This window comes from Hipposideros armiger, unplaced genomic scaffold (assembly GCF_001890085.2).
Source record: "Hipposideros armiger isolate ML-2016 unplaced genomic scaffold, ASM189008v1 scaffold_1930, whole genome shotgun sequence".
NCBI classification, from domain to species: Eukaryota; Metazoa; Chordata; class Mammalia; order Chiroptera; family Hipposideridae; genus Hipposideros; species Hipposideros armiger.
In genome coordinates this window covers 82,790-102,242 of record NW_017733280.1, presented here as the reverse complement: position 1 = coordinate 102,242, position 19,453 = coordinate 82,790, and the positions used below count along the sequence as shown (strand labels likewise).

The 19,453-nt window shown below is 46.3% G+C and overlaps 1 pseudogene; it reads right to left on the bottom strand.

The window, feature by feature from the left end:
* Window positions 1-15,610: 15,610 nt before the first annotated feature.
* LOC109378385 (immunoglobulin lambda variable 3-21-like) lies at window positions 15,611-16,347 on the bottom strand (annotated as a pseudogene).
* Between the last annotated feature and the right edge of the window lie 3,106 nt (window positions 16,348-19,453).

Sequence of the window (19,453 nt, the reverse complement as noted above, 5' to 3'; positions counted from 1 at the left end):
GTCAGATTCTCAATGCTCCACAAGAATGTCCTGCAGGAGTTAATCCTGGGGGTCTAGTCCCCAATGTTATCTGGTAAATGGATGTGACTCATGTCCCTTCCTTTGGGCGGTCATCATTCGTTCATGTTACTGTGGACACTGCCTCTGGTTTTCTAGTCACCACTGCTCAAAGTGATGAAACTGCCACACATTCCTGTTGCCATTTACTTGTTTGCTTTTCCATTATAGGCCTGCCTCATTCTATCAAGATGGACAATGGCCTTGCTTACACAAGCTCTAAATTTGTGCAATTCTGCACTGTTTGGTGAATTTCTCATACCACTGGGATTCCTTATAATTCCCAGGGTCAAGTCATTGTTGAACGTGCTAATTCCAATTTAAATAAACAGTTGCAGAAACAAAAATAGGGGGACATCAGAGAAACCGCTCAGATACAATTAGCAAAAGCTATGTTTACTTTAAATTTTTTGAATTCCTCTGGCTCATATTGGGTGGAGTGCAGCAGAAAGATATTTTAATAGTCTCCAAAGCCTGAAGCTGTTGGAAAATGTGCCTATTTGGTGAAAAGATATTCAAACTAATCAATGGCATCTAGGAACTCTATTAACATGGGAACGAAGCTTTGCTTGTATTTCTCCAGGTCCTGAGGAACGGCCTTTGTGGGTGCCTGGCAGGTGTGTTAAACCTTACCATGAGCGACGGCTCGTGGAAGAGGAGATTTGCCTGCATAGCAGACATGGAGCCTCCCGTGTTCCAGATGTCCGGTCTGTTGATGACAACCATGCTGAAAACCACCCAGATCGGTGCACCCCCCGGAAGATGCACTCCCAAGATGGAGAAAGCTCAACCTCCCACATGGGGGCAATTGAAAAAGTTGTCTCAGATGGTGGAAAGCAATTTGAATGACAAAGGCATACCTAAAACTGACACCAATATGCTGGTGTCAATGCTGGCAGTCATCTCAGTTGTAAATTGTCTTTTGCCAGACGTTGCAGCAGCTAATTTTACCTATTGGGCTTATTTGCCTAATCCTTCTTTATTAACTCCCTTAACTTGGAGTTGTGGCAGTGGGCCCTAGACAAAAGACCTTCCCAGACCATGTGGTCACTAAGGATTTTGCGTGGGCTTCAGACAAAGACATTCCTGGACTGTATGGTCAGCAAGACTTCCGCGTTTAACATTTCCGAATTCCTACCTCACCCGGGAGTCAGTCAGGAACTGGCACAAGGCTGCATGTCCTAATAAGGAACCTTAGCTGCTAACCCGGAAACCTCAGGGTATATAACCCCAAGTCCCACCCAGGTCGGGGCTCAGCCTCTGGATGTGAATCCACTGAGCCAGTGCCAGCATTAGTAAAAGTTGCTTCCCACGCCTTAGTGTCCTGTCTCTTTGTCTGGGTTCCCTGCAACAGAGTGATGATCCTCCCATAACTTATATTAATGATAGTTCTTGATTTCCTGGACCCAAGGATCCCAGAGGTCCAGAGTTTCCAGAGGAAGAGGGTTGGAACTTTCCTATTTCCAATCATACAGTGCTAGGCTATTTAAATACACCTATCTTCATTGGTTTCAAACTCCCTTTTCTCTCACTTTCCCATCAAACCTGGACCATTTCCAGAGGCAAAGGAAATGACACCTTTAAAGATATGTTTTTGATTTCTGGTAAGGGATTCAAAATTCAGGAGAAGAGCACTCAGCTATCCTCGCCCCATTTCTCCTTGTACTCATCAAAGTAACTGGATTGATGGACAGTCCCACATTCACTGGGAACAGTGCTGTGGGATCAGGGATCAGGTGCTATTTAATGATTCCTATGGAATTGTAATAGACTGGGGTCCCCATGGGGCCGCAGTCTGGAGCTGCACTCAATTTAATTGCTCCCATTGTCAACTCCTCAGATGGAGGGTACATTCTCATAACTATTTACAAGTAATTGAAGCTCAATCTAATTCTTCTATTAGTTGGATGGATGGTGCTCTTGCACCTCCTCAACTAAAAATGATTAGCCCCTTTCGAGGGCCTGTTCAGAAAATGCTATGGAAAGTTGCCCTTAGTCTTGACCCAAGTCAAGTTTGGAAAGCAAATTATACTCACTTAAGTAAGAACAATTATGCTTTCACCTTTGTGGAAACTGAAAAATTTTATTTACAGGCATGTTTAAAGACTTTTTTTGTTTTTTTAGTTGGCACCATAACCATTAATCAAACGGCAAAATTAGTCGAATGCCCTCAGCGTCGTCTGTACACCGGCATTAATTCCTCAATTTATAATGCCTCTCATGATCAAATTATGATCCTTTGAAGGAGATGAGGATTATGGCTTCCCGTGCAGGCTCCTTGTGTTTGGGAAGGCTCCCCCACTGTACATATTGTTTTGCAACTCCTTCATAAGATCTTGCACAGAACTAAAAGATTTATTGGACTCTTAATTGCAGCCATTATAAAAATTATACCTATAATTACCATGGCTGCTGTTTCTGGAGTAACTTTACATCAAACTGCCCAGACTACCGAATTTGTGCAAGAATGGCATGAAAACGCCAGTAAGGCTTGGAACCAACAAATTAAGACTGATCAACAAATTAATGTTAGATTAGCTGATTTGGAGACAACTGTAGTTTTTCTTGGAGATCAATTAGAAAATCTCCAAACTATGATTACTTTAAAATGTGATTGGAATGTTTCTACTTATTTTGTAACTCCTTTTTCTTTTAATCATTCACGCACGCAGTAGTAGGGGGTACCAGCTCATCTCCTGGGGCTAACTCCCAACCTCACTGTGAATATTCAACAGCTACAGCAGGAGGTGGATTTGATATCTAATGCTGATCTCCAACTCCTGGCAGAGGAATCACTCTCAGTGGTTGCGGAAGAGCTATCTACCTTAAATCCCCTCACTTGGGTAAAAACCCTTGGAGGAGAATTTGCGGGTGCATTTATAATCTTATTAATTTTACTTTTTAAATTTTATCTAGTCCTCTACTGTGGACAACAACCCCTAAAGAGAGCAGTAAATCAAGAAACTGCCAAGTCTGTATTCCTCCTGTTACAGAAACAGAAAGGGGGAGATATAGACTCGCAACTGAAGAGCTGGCTGCTCCCATGCACTGATCCCATGAAGTCATAAGGAAGTGTCTTCGAATGCTGAGACCCAAGGGAATGATCTCAGTAAAACTTCCTTATCAGATGGTCTCCGAATGCTGAGTCCATCTCCTGGGGTCATGTGTGTGTGTGTGTGTGTGTGTGTGTGTGTGTGTGTGTGTGTGTGTGTGTAAAGGCACAGTATGTGCTGGAAGCACACTGGAGCTTTTGGAAGACAGTTGCTAGGTACACAGACTTAACAGATTGGAATTTATTGCCTTGTAAATTTAGAGAATAAAAGCTTTGCACCCGCCTAATTCGGGGATCAGTTCTAGAGGCTTGAGACCCCTGGCCTGCATGAACTCGCAACTTGGCTCTTATATTTCTTAACCCTGTGTCACCCCTGTTGCACTCCCCAGCCCTTGTCACACTGGACGCAACATTGTAGTATGGTTTGATGTTGGGTAGCGTGATACCTCCCATTTTGTTCTTATTTCTCAAGATTGCCATGGCTACTTGGGGTCTTTTATGATTCCATATAAATTTTAGGATTATATGTTCTATTTCTGAGAAAATGTCCTTGGTAGTTTGATAGGAATTGCATTGAATCTATATATTGCCTTAGGTAGTATTGACATTTTAACAATATTAATTCTCCCTATCCATGAACATGGTATGTATTTCCATTTATTTGTATCTTCTTTGATTTCTCTCTTCAGTGTCTTATAATTTTCTGAGTACAGGTCTTTTACTCTTTTAGTTTTTTGGTGGAGTCGTTGGGATTCTCTCTATATAGTATCATGTCATCCGCATATAATGACAATTTAATTTCCTCCTTTCCAATTTGGATGCCTTTTATTTCATTTTCTTGTCTGATTGCTGTGGCCAGAACTTCCAGAACTATGTTGAATAGAAGTGGTGAAAGTGGGCAGCCTTTTCTTGTTCCTGATCGTAAGGGGAAAGCTTTTAGCCTTTCCCCGTTGAATATGATGTTTGCTGTGGGTATATCATATATGGCCTTGATTATGTTGAGCTATGATCCCTCTATTCCCAGTTCAGTTTTAATGTGGCATTTTCTCATAAGAATTTGGGGGGCAGAAATGAGATGTCATTAGGCATGGTTGGGGGAATTTCCGTGTAATAAACCAGGTTCTATGGCAGCTGCTTAGCACGTATAAGTGCCTCCACAACAATGCTGCTGGATCAGAAATAGGTTTCACACAGGTGGATTCAGCCAATCCCCGGCCTCTCTATAGTTTACCTGGAGGTTGAGGCCACCCAGTGAAGTCTTTACTAATCCCTCCCTTCCTCACCTATAGCCACTATGTAGTGATGCCAGGGATTTATGTTGCTGCCTGTGCCTCTGGTCCTGGGACACCTGTCTAGGGTCCCATAAGCATGCCCTTCCCCCATTTTCCCCATGCAGAGGGAGGGTAGTGCACTTGACAGAAAAGGGAAGGGGCTGTGAGGGGGTAGGCGACATTCACAAAGATACCTGGGTATGAAGAGGAGGACCTGAGAGGTCCTAAACCAGAAATAATAACCTCTGAGAGTAGTAGAACCAGGCAGGGATGGGGAAGGGGAAATGGGGAAAATCTTTAGGCAACTTCTGGGCTAGATACTGCCTCTTCCTGTCAGTTCTTCCAGCTGATCTAAATCCTGGAAGAATGCTTGAAATATTGCTCAGATCCTCAGGATTCGATGCAGAGAATATTGTCTGTATCAACAGCTCGTGATCCAACAAGGTCATAAGTCAATTGCGCATTTGATAATCTAATTATAATTGTTAGTGTTATTCTGAGCCGTGAATGATTGTATGGTCACCATCCCTGCAAATTAACCATCAGCTCTCAAAAAAGTACATAGAGGGAGTTTCTGCTTTGTCTTTTTAAAAATTTCCATTGTTGACATTTGTATATTATCCATGTGACCTAAAGCAAAGTTTCTAAAACCATAAGCAATAGTCACATGAACATATACAGATCATGGTACAATTTTACTCATATGCCCATAATTAATAGCCATGTGAAGAAATTCAGCCTATGGTATAATTTTACTCAAAGCTTTAAAAAGATAATTTCTTACAAAGGCACCCAGTCAGGCTCCATGTAGCCTTGGCCTTCACACGTGATCTGGCACATGTGGTGGATTCTCCGTCTCTTATAAAGACCTATAGTTGCATAAAAAGTGTTAATTTTCAAGCTAAAAATAAAAAAATGGAGTTTACCTCTCTCATGAGAAACTTGTTTTTACCTGCACAAGTGATAAATTCTGGGTCAGACTTGAGAAAAGTAAGTGTACATTTTCTTTTTTAAAAATCAACTTCTGGGCCAGCCAAGTGGCGCGTAGGTTAGGAGTTGGCTTGGGACGCCAGATCTGAGCAGCAAGGCCCTGGTTCGGATCTCACATTAGGGCCAGTGACGCTGCACCCTCTACAGCTAAGATGGTGAACAACAGCTCGACCTGGAGCTGGGCTACTCTGAGTCACCAGTGACAGCGAAGGCTGCAGTGGGGCTGGCCAGCAGCTGGCGTGAGCTTTTGTGAGCTGCCGTGAACCATCGTAAGTAGCCGTCAAATGGCCGGCGAACGACTGCCTCACCTGGGAAGAGCACAATGATCACAATACCAACATGGGCCAGTGAAGCGACGTCCTCCACAACTAGACTGAAGAACAAAAGGACAGNGGCCCTGGTTCGGATCTCACATTAGGGCCAGTGACGCTGCACCCTCTACAGCTAAGATGGTGAACAACAGCTCGACCTGGAGCTGGGCTACTCTGGGAAGAGCACAATGATCACAATACCAACATGGGCCAGTGAAGCGACGTCCTCCACAACTAGACTGAAGAACAAAAGGACAGCAACTTGTCTATTCCCCTTCCCTGATTCCCCAATGCTGTTCCCTTCCTTCAATTCCCCAATTAAAAAAAATCAACCTCTTAAGATGTAATTCAACTACCATGCAATGCACCCATTGAAAGTATACAGTTTGCTGTTTGGGGGTATATTTGCAGATATGTGCTACTGTCACCAGAGTCAATTTTACATTTCATAATTTCAAAAAGAAATGCAGTGCCCTTTAGGTATCACCCCATTTTCCTGTTCCTCCTTACACCCCAGCCCTAAACAACCAGTATAGGCTTCTCTTTTTATAGATTTCCCTATTCTGGACTTTTATATGATGGAACCATATAGTGTGTCATTTTTTATGCCTGAATTACTTCACTTTGCATTATGTTTCAAGGTTTACCTAGGTTGTAGCATCTATCATCATTTAATTCCATTTTATGACCAAATAATATTCTAGGTTAAGGCTATACCATGTTTTGTTCATCCATTCATGCACTGAGGGACATTTCGGTTGTATTCTTTTTGGCTGTTAGGAATAATGCTGCTGTAAACATTCATGATCAAGTTCTGTATGAACATATGGTTTCATTTTTCATGGGTATATCTTAGGGATAGAATTGTTAGATCATATAATAACTGTAGGATAAATTATTTGAGCAATTTCTAGACTGTTTGCCAAAATGGCTGCACTATTTTATACATTAATATGTGTGAGGACTTCAGTTTCTCCACGTACTCATCAATACTTGTTATATGACATTTGATTCTAGCCATCCTAGTGGGTGTCGAGGAAGATCTAATTTTGTTTTTGATTTGCATTTCCTTGATGAATAATAGTGTTGAACACTTTGCATAAACTTTTTGCCCATTTGTATATCTTTCTTGGAGAAAGGGCTATTGGGATCCTTGGCTTTTACTATTGAGTTGTAAGGTTTCTCGATATTCTAGTGACAAGTCCCTTGTCAAATACATGACTTGAAAATATTTTCTCCTGTTCTGTGGGTTGTGTTTTCACTTATTTAATGGTGTTCTTTGAAGCACATCATTTTTTGTTTTGATAAGGTATAATTTACTTATGTTTTTCTTTTGTTGCTTGTGCCATTGGTGTCATATCTAATAATCTTTGCCAAATTCTTGGTCTTGAAGATTGACTCCTATGGATTCTTCTGTGAGTTTCATAGTTTTTGCTTTTATATTTGGGCCTTTGATACATTTTGAATGAATTTTCATAACGTGAGGGAAGGGACCAACTTCATTGTTTTGCATGGAGCTGGGTGGAAAAGGCGAGGGGACTAAGATATACAAATTGGTAGTTACAAAATAGTTATGAGGATATAAAGCACAGTATAGAGAATACAGTCAATAATGTTGCAATGACTTATGTATAGTGTCAGGTGGGTACTAGACTAACCAGGGGATCACTGCATAAATTACATAAATGTCTAGACACTATGCTGTACACCTGAAACTAATACAAAATAATATAGAATGTCAAGTGTAACTGAAAAAGAAAAAGAAATAATTTTTAAAAAGAAGTCACCATAATCCAATTCAGCTGGATTGATAATGGGCCCAACCTTTTAGAATGAAAGTTGGGATCAACCTACCTGGCAAGGAAACATGACTAGCTCGGGTATTTGCTGAGGGCAAGGGGGATATGGAGTGTGTAGGGAAGAAGGTAATTATAGACACCAGCTCTGACCACAGGACTAGTGGCTGAAACAGGACTATAGGAGTAACAAGCATTTTTTCCGTATTGTGAAATATGTTTAAATATATACTAATAAACCTTTTTTTATTTTCTGTGCCAGTCTCATCCCATTGTCATCCAACACAGGTTGTGTTAAAAATAGTTAACTTTATGTCTTGGTATTGACATTCCAAGATATTGCAGGGGAAATATATGGATCAGCTGGAGGAAATAAATATCACTAGCAGACAAAATAGTATTTTGCATCCCCTTGTGGTAAAAGGTAACATGTTTGTGGTTGTACATGGGATAGTTTTATCATATTAAATGGAAACACGGATACCGTTATTCTCTTTAATTTGGAAAATGTGTGGTTAGTGGAGATGTGAGTGGGTTTTATGGTGACAAGGGTGCACTGTGGCTTATTAAGTGTCAACGTTGATAGGCCGAACTGCACATCACAGAATTATTTGCTGTCTATATTTCTTGTTAGTGTGGGTGTAAAGAGAGATTCTTGTGCAAGATTTGGGGGGTACAAGTGAGGCAGCATCCACTGTGTAACTCACACCATAGTTGTGTCTCTGCTGGGTCACATGGTAGGAGGAGGCGACAGCCCCGATTTCCCTGGACTCACTGTCAGGATGGACCTGACTCTCCCTCTGTCTCTCAGAACCAGGAGCACCCAGTGTGTCAGGCTCTTTTTCTTTCTATAAAATACAAGGAACAGTCAGATCTCTCTGGGGACTTTGATGTGTGCATTGGGGACTTAGGTGAGAACCAGAGATCTGTGGCTGTATAGTGGCCTCCTTGGGCCCTGATGACCATGTTGGGGACAGCTGGCCATCTTCGGTTGGGCTCCCTGGAGGTAGACTCTGAGATGAAGAATTGGGTGTGCAGAAAATCTGGAAAAAACGGGCAGAGGGGACACCAGGAAGAAGGAAAAGTTGAGCCACATGAGGTTACAAATGAGACCTCAGCTTTCTCTGGGGGCTCTAAAGCTGTCACCTTTCAGTCACCCTAACTGAGGCAGGGCATGGGGACCTTGGTGCCAGATGATTATTTCACGGACCTCTCTGAGAAAGGCGTGAACCTGGAAGGCCCTTTTGTGAACCAATAGCACTTCCCACTGAGAGCTGCCAGGATCCCCAGCCATGTGGGGGAGTGGGTGAGCCCAGAAAAGGGACCAAGGTGGACACCCCAGTGCTTTCTCCACTCAAATTCAAGGTTTTCATGAGCGTCTGGGGCTTCAGGAGCTCAGCTAAGCAGGAAAATTCTGGGGTGTATGAAAGGTACTGTTCGCCCAGGAGGCCAGCTCAGCCATGCAGTAAAAGGTGCAAACCCCGCATCCTGCTGGGTGCAAAACTCAGCAGGAAATACATCATCCATGTTCCGCTTGGCACAAGTAGAAATTTTCCCAAAACCCCCAGCTGTTGCCCCCAGCCATTACCACCGGTTACTTACTCTGCCCTATAAAAAACTAGATCCTTCCCTTAGTCGGGGCTGACGCCACTCGTGGGCTCACCCTGGCAGGTTAATAAACTTGCTTGCTTGAATATCAGTGTCCCTTGCCTTCTCTCTCCTCGGTGAACCTTTCATTTTGGTGCCGAAACCTGGGAGGGGCAAAACCAAGAAAGTGCTGGATCGCGCAGACCCTCCATTCCCTCCCTCGGGCTCCATCCGCGCTCTGGTCTCCCTCCCAGACTTGCCAGTGGAGACACCTGCAGGGGATTTCTCGCTTCCATTGCTGACCTCGCAGACATCAGTAGACTAGTCCATACCTCCTATTTGGGTGAGTACGGATTCCTTACTCTCATTTGGGTCTTCTACTTTCTGTCTTGCCTCGTCAGACCAAGACCTAGCGCTAGGCCAGAAGACTCCTTCGGCCCATGGGCCCTGACCCTCTCAGTCTGGGGACGCCCACCCTGAGAGAGGTCTCTCGCACTGTCTGGATTAGACATCGGAAGGTGGGACGCCTCCTCCCTTCATCCTCTTCCTAGTGGGGATTTCTGCCCTCACCTTCTCTTACATCTAACTCACACCATGGGCACCTCCTCGTCTCTCCCGCCTAAAAGTACGCCCTGAGGCTGCCTTTTACGCAATTTGGCCGCCCTTGGCTTGCCAGGCGAGCTCTGGCCTAAACGCTTAATTTTTTTTTTTTTTTTGTAATACTGCCTGGCCTCAGTATAAATTGGATAATGGATCTCAGTGGCCTGAGAACGGAACCTTTGACTTTAACTCTTAGGGACCCAGATAACTTCTGTCATCGCAATGGAAAGTGGTCAGAGATCCCCTATGTTCTAGTTTTCTTTGCTCTCCGATCCCGTCCCTCCCTCTGCCAATCCTGTTCCACCTTCCAGATACTCCTAGCACACACCAGACCTCCCCCGCTCCCACTGCACCCCCTCCTTACGCACCTGCACTCCCTATTTCTCCTCCAACCTCCTCTTCCGCCGATAATTCAGACTCTGAAACCTCAGGGCCCTCAGCCCCAAGTCTCCAGGGAGACACTCCTTCCCTTCCAGACCTTACTTTCCCCCCACTCACCCACTCTCGAGCGCACCCCGCTCCTCTCCTGCTCCAGGAGGTGGCTGGAGCAGAGGGCATTATCAGAGTCCATGTCCCATTCTCTCTGATTTTTATGCCACCTCACTGAGGCTCTTCAGAAATACAGTAGGGTAGGCCCCTCACCTTGGGAAGGAGTCATTGCCCTTAATATTCATTTTATCTCACAGTCAGCTCCAGACATCCGGAAAAAAACTCAAAAAGGCTGAAGACGGCCCTCGAACCCCCCAACAAGACCTTTTAGCCCTGGTCTTCAAGGTCTTTAACAACTGGGACGAACAGACAAAAATAGAAAAGGCCTACCGAGATCAGACAAAATGCCAGCTACTGGCAGCTGCTATCAGGGGCTCTGACCAAAAGAGAGCTCTTAACAGGGCACAAGGTTCATCACCAAGGGGCCCACAGAAGGTCCTCCCCACTAGACCATGCTTCAAGTGGGGCAAAGACTGACACTGGGCAAGAGTTTGCCCCAGTCCGCGGCCCCCGCCTGGACTCTGTCCTTCCTGTGGTAAGAGGGGACATTGGAAGGTTGACTGTCCTTCCCAGGGAAGAGGCGCTTCCCTTCCCCCTGCGGACAACGAGTCTCATCTCGCCCTGCTAAACTTACTTGGCCTCGCTGCTGAAGACTGACGGTGCCCAGGTCCCCTGGCCCCATCTCCCATCACCACCTCAGAGCCCAAAGTAACGCTTCTAGTGGCAGGTAAGCCAATCTCCTTTTTTATAGATACAGGCCACCTTTTCTGCCTTGCTTGAATTTTTGGGCCCCACACACCCCTCCCAAGTCTCTTTTGTGGGTGTTGATGGCCTAATATCTCAGCCTCTCTCAACCTCCTTACTGTCATGCACCCCTTTTAACATCCTATTTTCACAACTCTTCCAGATCCTTCCTCAATGTTCCACTCCTATACTAAGAAGGGACCTCCTTTCCAAGTTTAAGGTCTTACTCTCCTTCCATTTCCCAAACTCAGAGCCACCCTTACTCCTCCTTCTCGATCCCGCCCTCTCCTCATCTCTCTAACTTCCTCTGCCCCCTTCAGAGGTCAACCCCTTCATTTGGGATACCTCGACTCCTGTTGTCAAATACAAGCCCATAAGGATTCAGCTTTGCGACCCCTCTAAATTCCCAAACCAGCCACAATACCCCATTTCCTTTCCCCATCAAAAGGGACTCAAACCTATTATTGACAAACTCCTTGCTCAAAGCCTTCTAAGATGAACCCATTTTCCATACAATACCCCCATCCTGCCAGTATGGAAACCCAATGGGACATATAGATTGGTCCAGGACCTCCGAGTCATCAACTCCGCGGTACTTCCCATTCACCCTGTAGTCTCCAACCCATATACACTCCTATCTCTCATCCCTTCTACTATCACTCATTTCACAGCTATAGACCCCAACAATGTATTCTTTACCATCCCCCTTCACCCAGACTCTCAGGACCTTTTCGGACTTGGACAGACCCTGACACCCTATAGTCCAGACAGCTTACTTGGACGGTCCTCCCACAGGTTTTCCGTGACAGCCTTCACTTCTTTGGCCTGACACTTGCCTCAGATCTGGCCTCCCTCGATCTAGCCCCCAGTACAGTTCTACAATATGTAGATGATCTACTTCTCTGTAGTCCCTCACACACATTATCCCTCTGACACACTGCCTCCCTACTAAATTTCCTAGCCTCTAAAGGATACCGGGTATCCCACCAAGGCCCAGCTGTCCACACCCACTATTACCTACTTAGGGACTCAACTCTCCCCCACCCAGAGGGCTATCACTGCAGATCGGACAGCTCTCATTAGGGACCTCACACCTCCTAACACAAAAGGAGAAATCCTCTCCTTCCTTGGACTGGCAGGGTTTCTCTGCATCTGGATCTCTAATTTTGGTCTCTTAGCTCGCCTGCTCTACCAGGCTGCTAAGGGCCCCCTTTCAGAGCCCTAAGATCCTGCTGTCAATATTATTCCAGCCATCAGAACTCTTCAACAAAGCTCTCCTCTCTGCCCCGCCCTCTCCCTCCCAGACTTGTCTAAGCCTTTTCTCCTCTATGTAACTGAAAAACAAGGCATTGCCCTCGGAGTACTGGTCCAAAACAAGGGGCCCACGTTTGGGCCCATAGCCTACATGTCAAAACAGCTACATGGCACAGTGAAAGGAAGGCCCACCTGTCTACGCACCCTGGTGGCAGCTGCCCTCTTAGCACAGGAAAGTAGAAAACTAACCTTTGGACAGGACACCACTATCCATTGCCCACACAATCTATAAGACCTCCTTTCCTATAAAGCTATGAGCTACCTATCACCATCAAGAGTACAGCAGTTTCACACCGTATTCATAGAAACGCCCAACTTCAAGGTAGACAGAAGCCCTCCTCTCAATCCTGTGACCCTTCGTCCTGACCCTCAAACTCCCTCACACACTCCTGTGTAGAAATCCTAGAACAGGGCCGGCCGAGTGGCGCGATGGTTAAGAACTCGCTTGGGATGCCAGAGGGCCCCGGTTCGGATCCCACATATGAGGGCCAGTGAGACTGCCCTCTACAGCTAAGATGCTGAACAACAGCTCAACCTGGAGCTGGGCTGCCATGAGTCGCCGGCGACGGCGTAGGCTGCACTCCCTGTGGGAGTGGATTGCCATGGGCTACCGTATGTAGCCAGCAGCCAGCGTGAGTGGCCAGCAGCCGCAGTGAGCGGCCGTCCAGAAGCCGGCGACTGATCTGCCTCGCCAGAGAAGAACGCAATGATGGTGCCAACTTGGGCCAGTGAAGCAACATCCTCCACAACTAGATTGAAGAACAAGACGACAGCAACTTATCTGTTCCCCTTCTCCCAATTCCCCAGCACTGTTCCCATTCCCCCAATAAAAAAAAAAAAAGAAAAAAAAAAAGAAATCCTAGAACATCTTGAGTCACATTTTCCTAATATTGTAGCAGAACCCTTCCCAGACCCAGATCTCGTCTGGTTCATCGACGGGAGCTCCACCACTCAGGAAGGCACAAAAACAGCAGGGTAATGCCATCACTCCCTTACAAACACTGCAGAGGCAAAGCCCCTCCCCAGAGGGACAACCTCACAGAAGGCGGAACTGATCACTCTCACTAGAGCCCTAACTCTGGCCAAAGGAAAGAAGGCCAATATCTACACTGATTCCAAATATGCTTACCATATCTTACACCCTCATGCAGCCATCTGGCAGGAGCGAGGGTTCCTATGCACAAAAGGGTCCCCCACCACAAATGCCCCTTCTCGTTCTCCGTCTCCTCCAAGCGGCCCGTCTTCCTGACAGGGCTGGAGTCATACATTGTAAGGGGCACCAAAGAGGAACAGGCCTCAGCTCAGTAGGTAGCATCAAAGCAGATGAAGAGGAAAAATGAGCCTCTCAATCCCCTGCCCCAGCTACCCAACTCCTTGTCATGCCACAAATACAGCCCCTCTACTCCCCATCCGAACAGGAACATCTCGACCCAAGGGGCCATCCTCCAGGGAGATTGGCTCCTCTCTGGTAGGCGATATATCCTCCCCCAAGCCCAAGCTAGAAAGATCCTAAAAGTCATTCATCAATCCTCCCACATCAGGTTCAAGCCTCTATACCATCTTCTAAGGCCTCTACTAACCTGTCGACATTTTCCTACCCTTCTCCGCGAAATCACTGATGCCTGCATTATCTGTTCCATTGTCTCCCCACACGGGGCCATCCGGCCTCCATCCTTTCCCCCACACCAGCTATGGGGATACCTCCCGGGAGAGGATCGGCAAATAGATTTCATACATATGCCCCCTGTCAAGAAAACAAGGTATCTAATAACCATGGTAGATACCTTTTCAGGGTGGGTCGAAGCCTTCCCCACCACCTCGGAGAAGGCCTCTGAGGTCACCAAGGTCTTACCACATGACATTATTCCCTGTTTTGGGCTACCACACTCCCTTCAGTCAGACAATGACCCTGCCTTTACTTTCCAAACAACCCAACAGGTATCTGAGGCTTTGAATATCCAATGGAGGCTTCACATCCCCTACAGGCCACAGTCCTCAGGAAAAGCAGAGAAGGCAAACAGTATCATCAAAGCCCAGCTAACCAAGCTCAGTCTGGAGGTGAAGAGACCCTGGATTGACCTCTTGCCCATAGCTCTCTCCCGTCCTCACGCCAGCCCTCGCGCCCCTACCTTTCTGAGCCCCTTCCAGAAATGTATGGAAGGCCTTTTCTGTTAGAAAACATCCATAGCCAGACATTTCCCTTGGGAGACTACCTGCCAGTCCTAAGTTTAATTAGACAACTTCTTAGGGAACATGCGGACCAGGCTGTCCCTTGGCCCCGTGAAGGCCCTCACCCTATTTCCCTCTTCCCCAGGGACTGGGGTTTTCTTAAGGCTCTTCACCCGACCGACCTCCAACCAAAACGGACAGGGCCCTTCCAGGTCCTACTAACAACTCCTACTGCTGCCAAAATATTGGGCCATCCCTCTTGGCTTCTTCCTCTAATAGGACCTCTAACATTCTTGTTTCTACTCCTAGCTTTTGACCCCTGCCTACTACACCTTCTTATATGCTTCCTACAGGATTGACACCAGGCTTTCACCAACAATGCGGTTCGAGATATGATGCTACCCGGTGATTATCACCACTTGTCATCCACCTCAAAGCCTGACAGTACCCCTAACTCCAGCCTCTACCCCTGCTCTGACGTTGCCCCCTCTCAGCAGGAAGCAGCTCCGGAAGAGAAACGTGTCGCCCCTATTCCTTAAAAATCATATCATAAAAAGGCTGGAGTGAAAGGTACTGTTCACCCGGAAGGCCAGCTCAGCCATGCAGTAATGGGCGCACACCCCGCATCCTGCTTGGTGCAAAACCCAGCAGGAAATACATCATCCATATTCTACTTGGCACAAGTAGAAAATTTCCAAAAACCCCCGGCCATTGCCCCCACCAGCCATTGCCACCTGTTACTTACTCTGCCCTATACAAAACTAGACCCTTCCCTTAGTGGGTGCTGATGCCACTCGTGGGCTCAGCCTGGCAGGTTAATAAACTTGCTCACTTGAACATCGGTGTCTCTCACACCCTCTCTCCTTGGCAAACCTTTCAGTGTAATCCTGGACAGTTGTGTGAAGGAGTGGCCTAGTGACCACCATATGGAAATGCAGGGACATTGACTACTGTACAGATATCGCCCTCTGTCTGTCCTTCAGCCGAGGCCCTCCATACCTAGTGCACACTCAGGCCCAGACAACATCAGGACAGCCTGATCCTGTCAGTCCTGAATCCATTTCTGTTCCAGCCTCTGCAGAGCTGCCTGAGGTCTGGGAGGAGGGAAGCCTGGGGATCTCAGATCTGGGCACCTGGGCCAGACCTGCTCATGGCTTTGTCACCAGTCCTCTTCAGGCTGTAGGAGAGAGTGACACAGATGGGGAAGGGGGTTATTGTCTCACTTCCCCATCATCCTGTATCACTGGGAGCTTTATCACTGCTGTCCCACACCTGACAGTAATAGTCAGCCTCCTTCTCAGCCCGGGCCCTGCTGATGGTCAGGGTGGCCGTGTTCCCCGAGTTGGAGCCAGAGAATCGGTCAGGGATCCCAGAGGGCCAACTGCTGCTACCATAGATGACCAGCACAGGGGCCTGTTCTGGCTTCTGCTGGTACCAGTAAATATTTTTACTTCCAATGTTGTTTCCTCCACAGGTGATCCTGGCCGTCTGTCCTGGGGTCACTGAAACAAAGGGGGGCTGCCAGCTCATAGGAGGCCACAGAGCCTGCAAGAAGTAAGGAGAGGTTGGATTCCAGTGAAAGGGGTCATCTCTAGGATTCCCCTGCTTGCCTGCTTTGGACTGAGCTCCAGTCATTCTCGGCCCCAGGTGCCTCCTTCCATCAGTCTAATCCTTAGTAGCTCGTGGGCCTGACTGGTTTATGGAAACTGAACAATGAAAAAAAAAACACCCTTTCTCTTGGCAGGTGCATCCCCTCAGGGCTGACACAGAGCCAGTGACCACAGTGGGTGTTCAGCCCCTCACCCTGCAGCAGGGTCATGAACATCCTGCCCCCAGAGGCAGTGCCCTAGGAGCTCTGAGTCAGGGCCAGGCTTGGCCAGAGCCCTGGGGCTGGGGGTGGGTGTGAGCCTGGGTGCAGCACCTGTGCAGTGAATGAGGAGGCTGAGAAGGAGATGAGTCCAGGCCATGGTGGAGGCACTCTGATTCTGCTCCCTGAGGCTGAGCAGGTTCCTCCCAGGCCTCTCCTATCCCCTTGCTGGAGAGAGCTGCTGGGTATGCAAATCAGCTGGGGTCAGGGGTGCTGCCTGAGGAACTTTGTGGTTTCAGAAAAGTACTCAGCCCCGAGGGACACAGGGAGGATCCAGTGGCCACTGCAGATCTCACCCTCACCCTCCTTCTCTTGCTGGTCCCACACCTGAGACTCTACTGTCTGTCTCCTTGCCAGACTAGCTCCTGGTCTGATCTGACCATGGCAGAACTCAGAACTCAGAGGTGGAGTCTGTCTGTGTTTTCCAGAGAACCTGAGTGTTTGGATGAGGGTCATCCTGGGCATTGTCCTTGCAGTGGCCAGAAAGTCACAGTGCTCACTCATGTGATTACTCTGGGTACCCAGACCTTTTTTTTTATTTTTTAGGTCTTGATCTTGGCTCAAGGAGGAGGTGGTTAATTTGGGTTCAGTACTCCAGGAATGTCTCATGCCTAGTTGTTTTGGGCTGGAGTTCAGATTTCATATCTAGTCCTAACTCTACCTTTGGAAGCTTTACCTGGAGAACTCCTCTGACCTTTAGGACCCAATACAGTGACCCTTATCATCGCAATCCTACAGGTGACACCAAAAGGCTAAGTCAGGTACAGGATCCTATCCCAATTGCAGCTCCTAAGTGGAAGCTAGGATAAAATTCTTCCCTTGCCAAGTGTATGTGAGATTTTAGAGAGCCGTCGAGGTGCTATAAGAGTCTACTGTTGGCCTTGAGCTCCAGGGGCAGGTCACAGGTGCTGTGCTTCAGTATCTCTAGAGAGGGATCTGGATCAGGAGCAGACCCAGTTCTCAAACAAAATGACTGAGTATAAGGGAATTAGAGCTGGCTGTGAACTCTAAGAGTACTCAGTGATTTTATTACAATTAAGTTGTCTTTATATTCTGGGGGAAATTGTTATCTAGTACAATATTTTAATTTAATTAATTAGGTGAGCAAAAGTGCATCAGGCAACTTCTGTGGTACAGTCACTGGGAAGAGAGATAAACTAAAACCTAGCTCCTGCCCCTCTGAGAGACAGAAAAGGAAAGGACACGTGATGATGTGGACACGTTTCCAAGGAAGGAGGAGCAGTTGTGTCTGGCAGAACGGGGTTCTCAGAGCGAATAGGAAGAGGGAGGAACAGGTGATCACAGGGGTGTCAGGCGTTTGTTAACAGTGAGAGCTTTTGTCATTGCAAAAGAGGTGGTTTTGGGGGTCAAGCAAAGTGCCTGGGCCTGTATCAGAGAGAGGGCAACATCTTCAGGTGTTGGAAAGGAGAGGCTCAGAGCCAGGTGAATTTGTACATCAGTGTCAAGGAGGATACTTTGAGAAAAGACATCTTTTCTTTCAGGTGTAAGGTCATGGTTACTAACTCTCCTGCATGTTAGAACTGCTGATGCGAAGCCCACCCCATCTCCAGGTGGCTTTACCAGGGGACTCTCTGGTGCCCTTTGGTGGCCATTCCATGCAGGCTTTGGAGGCACAGGGGTGTCCTCTGTTCAGGTGTAGATTAGGAAGCCACTACTGAGGTCATGATTCCATGACCCATTGACTGCTAGGCCCAGGGGAGGAATTACTTCTGTCTATGTGGTCCCTGCCTGCTTGAAACCAGGCACAAGGGGCTCAGATCACCCATAAAATGATAACATACCCATTTGGAGGAGGAGAAGTCTGGTTCTACCTGGGGGCATCTTCTTACCTGTCTCTGGGGTGGCAGGTGGTCATGCAGGTGGTCTTGGGCTTGACCCTGGGGGACTCAGGGCTCAGGGACTGGCTCTTCCTGGTGTTGGCTGTGGGTGCAGAGACAGCATGGGGCTACTTCAGCCAAGACAGAGACAGGAGAACATCCACCTAACAAACATTGATTCAGATCCACTTTGGTCTGACACATTCCATCCTGGGAATTCAGCACAAACAAGGCACAGCCCCTGTTTGAAGGGAGTTTTTATCTCACTGGTGAAACAGTGCAGTGATACCCTGGGTTTGCAGGTGCAGCAAACATTTCTCATCACCTGTGCTTGTCTTCTATATTTATTCGAAAGCCAGACATTCTCTCATACTGTTTTTTTGCTCCTGAGTAGTAAGAGTTAAATATTGTCTTGTTTGAGACTTATGGTATATAAGTGTTTAGTAATTAAACAAGTATAGGTCATCAGATTGAAGTAGTTCTAATGCTCTCGTGGCTTATGGCAGCAACCAAAACCTAAACTTGTAGTACCTCAAGGCTGAGAAATCAAAACCTAAGGACAACTAATAACAAAGAGCTAACTAGGCTATAAGTGATAGCTAATCAAGTAATTTTCTTTCTTTGTTTCTGCAACTTCTCTCTATGCCTTTCCCCAGCTCCTGTTGTCAGGAGTTTGACATCGCCTGATTTGAACCCATTTTTGTTCAAATGAACTGTAAAATTTAAAATATGCCTTTATTTCTTTTTGAAAGTATGATTTGCAATAGTTTTTCCCATTCTGTAGGTTGTCTTTTTAACTTTCTTGAAAAATTCTTTTGAAGTGGAAAGTTATTAATTATGATGGAGTTTAATTTATGGGTTTTTTGTTAGTTTGTTTGTTTACTTTTGGTGTCATATCTAAAAATCCATGCCAAAGTCAAGGTCCTAAAAATTTACCCCTATGGTTTCTTTTTTAGAAAAACATTTTTTTTTAAAATTACAGTTTACATTCAATATTATGTTAGTTTCAGGTGTACAGAATAGTGGTTAGACATTTATATAACTTACAAGGTGATCCCTCCAATAAGTCTTGCAGCCACCAGACACCATATATAGTTATTACAATATTATTGACTACATTTTCTAAGCTGTACTTTACACCCACATGACCAATTTGTGCTTCTTAATCCTTTTACCTTTTCCATCCAGCCCTCCAACCCCCATCTCATCTGGCAATCATCAGTTTGTTCTTTATATCTATGATTTTGGTTCTGTTTTGTTTTTTCATTTATTTATTTATTTTTAGATTCCACAAATACATGAAATTATATGGTATTTGTCTTTCCCTGTCTGACCTATTTCACTTAGCATAACACCTTCTAGTTCCAC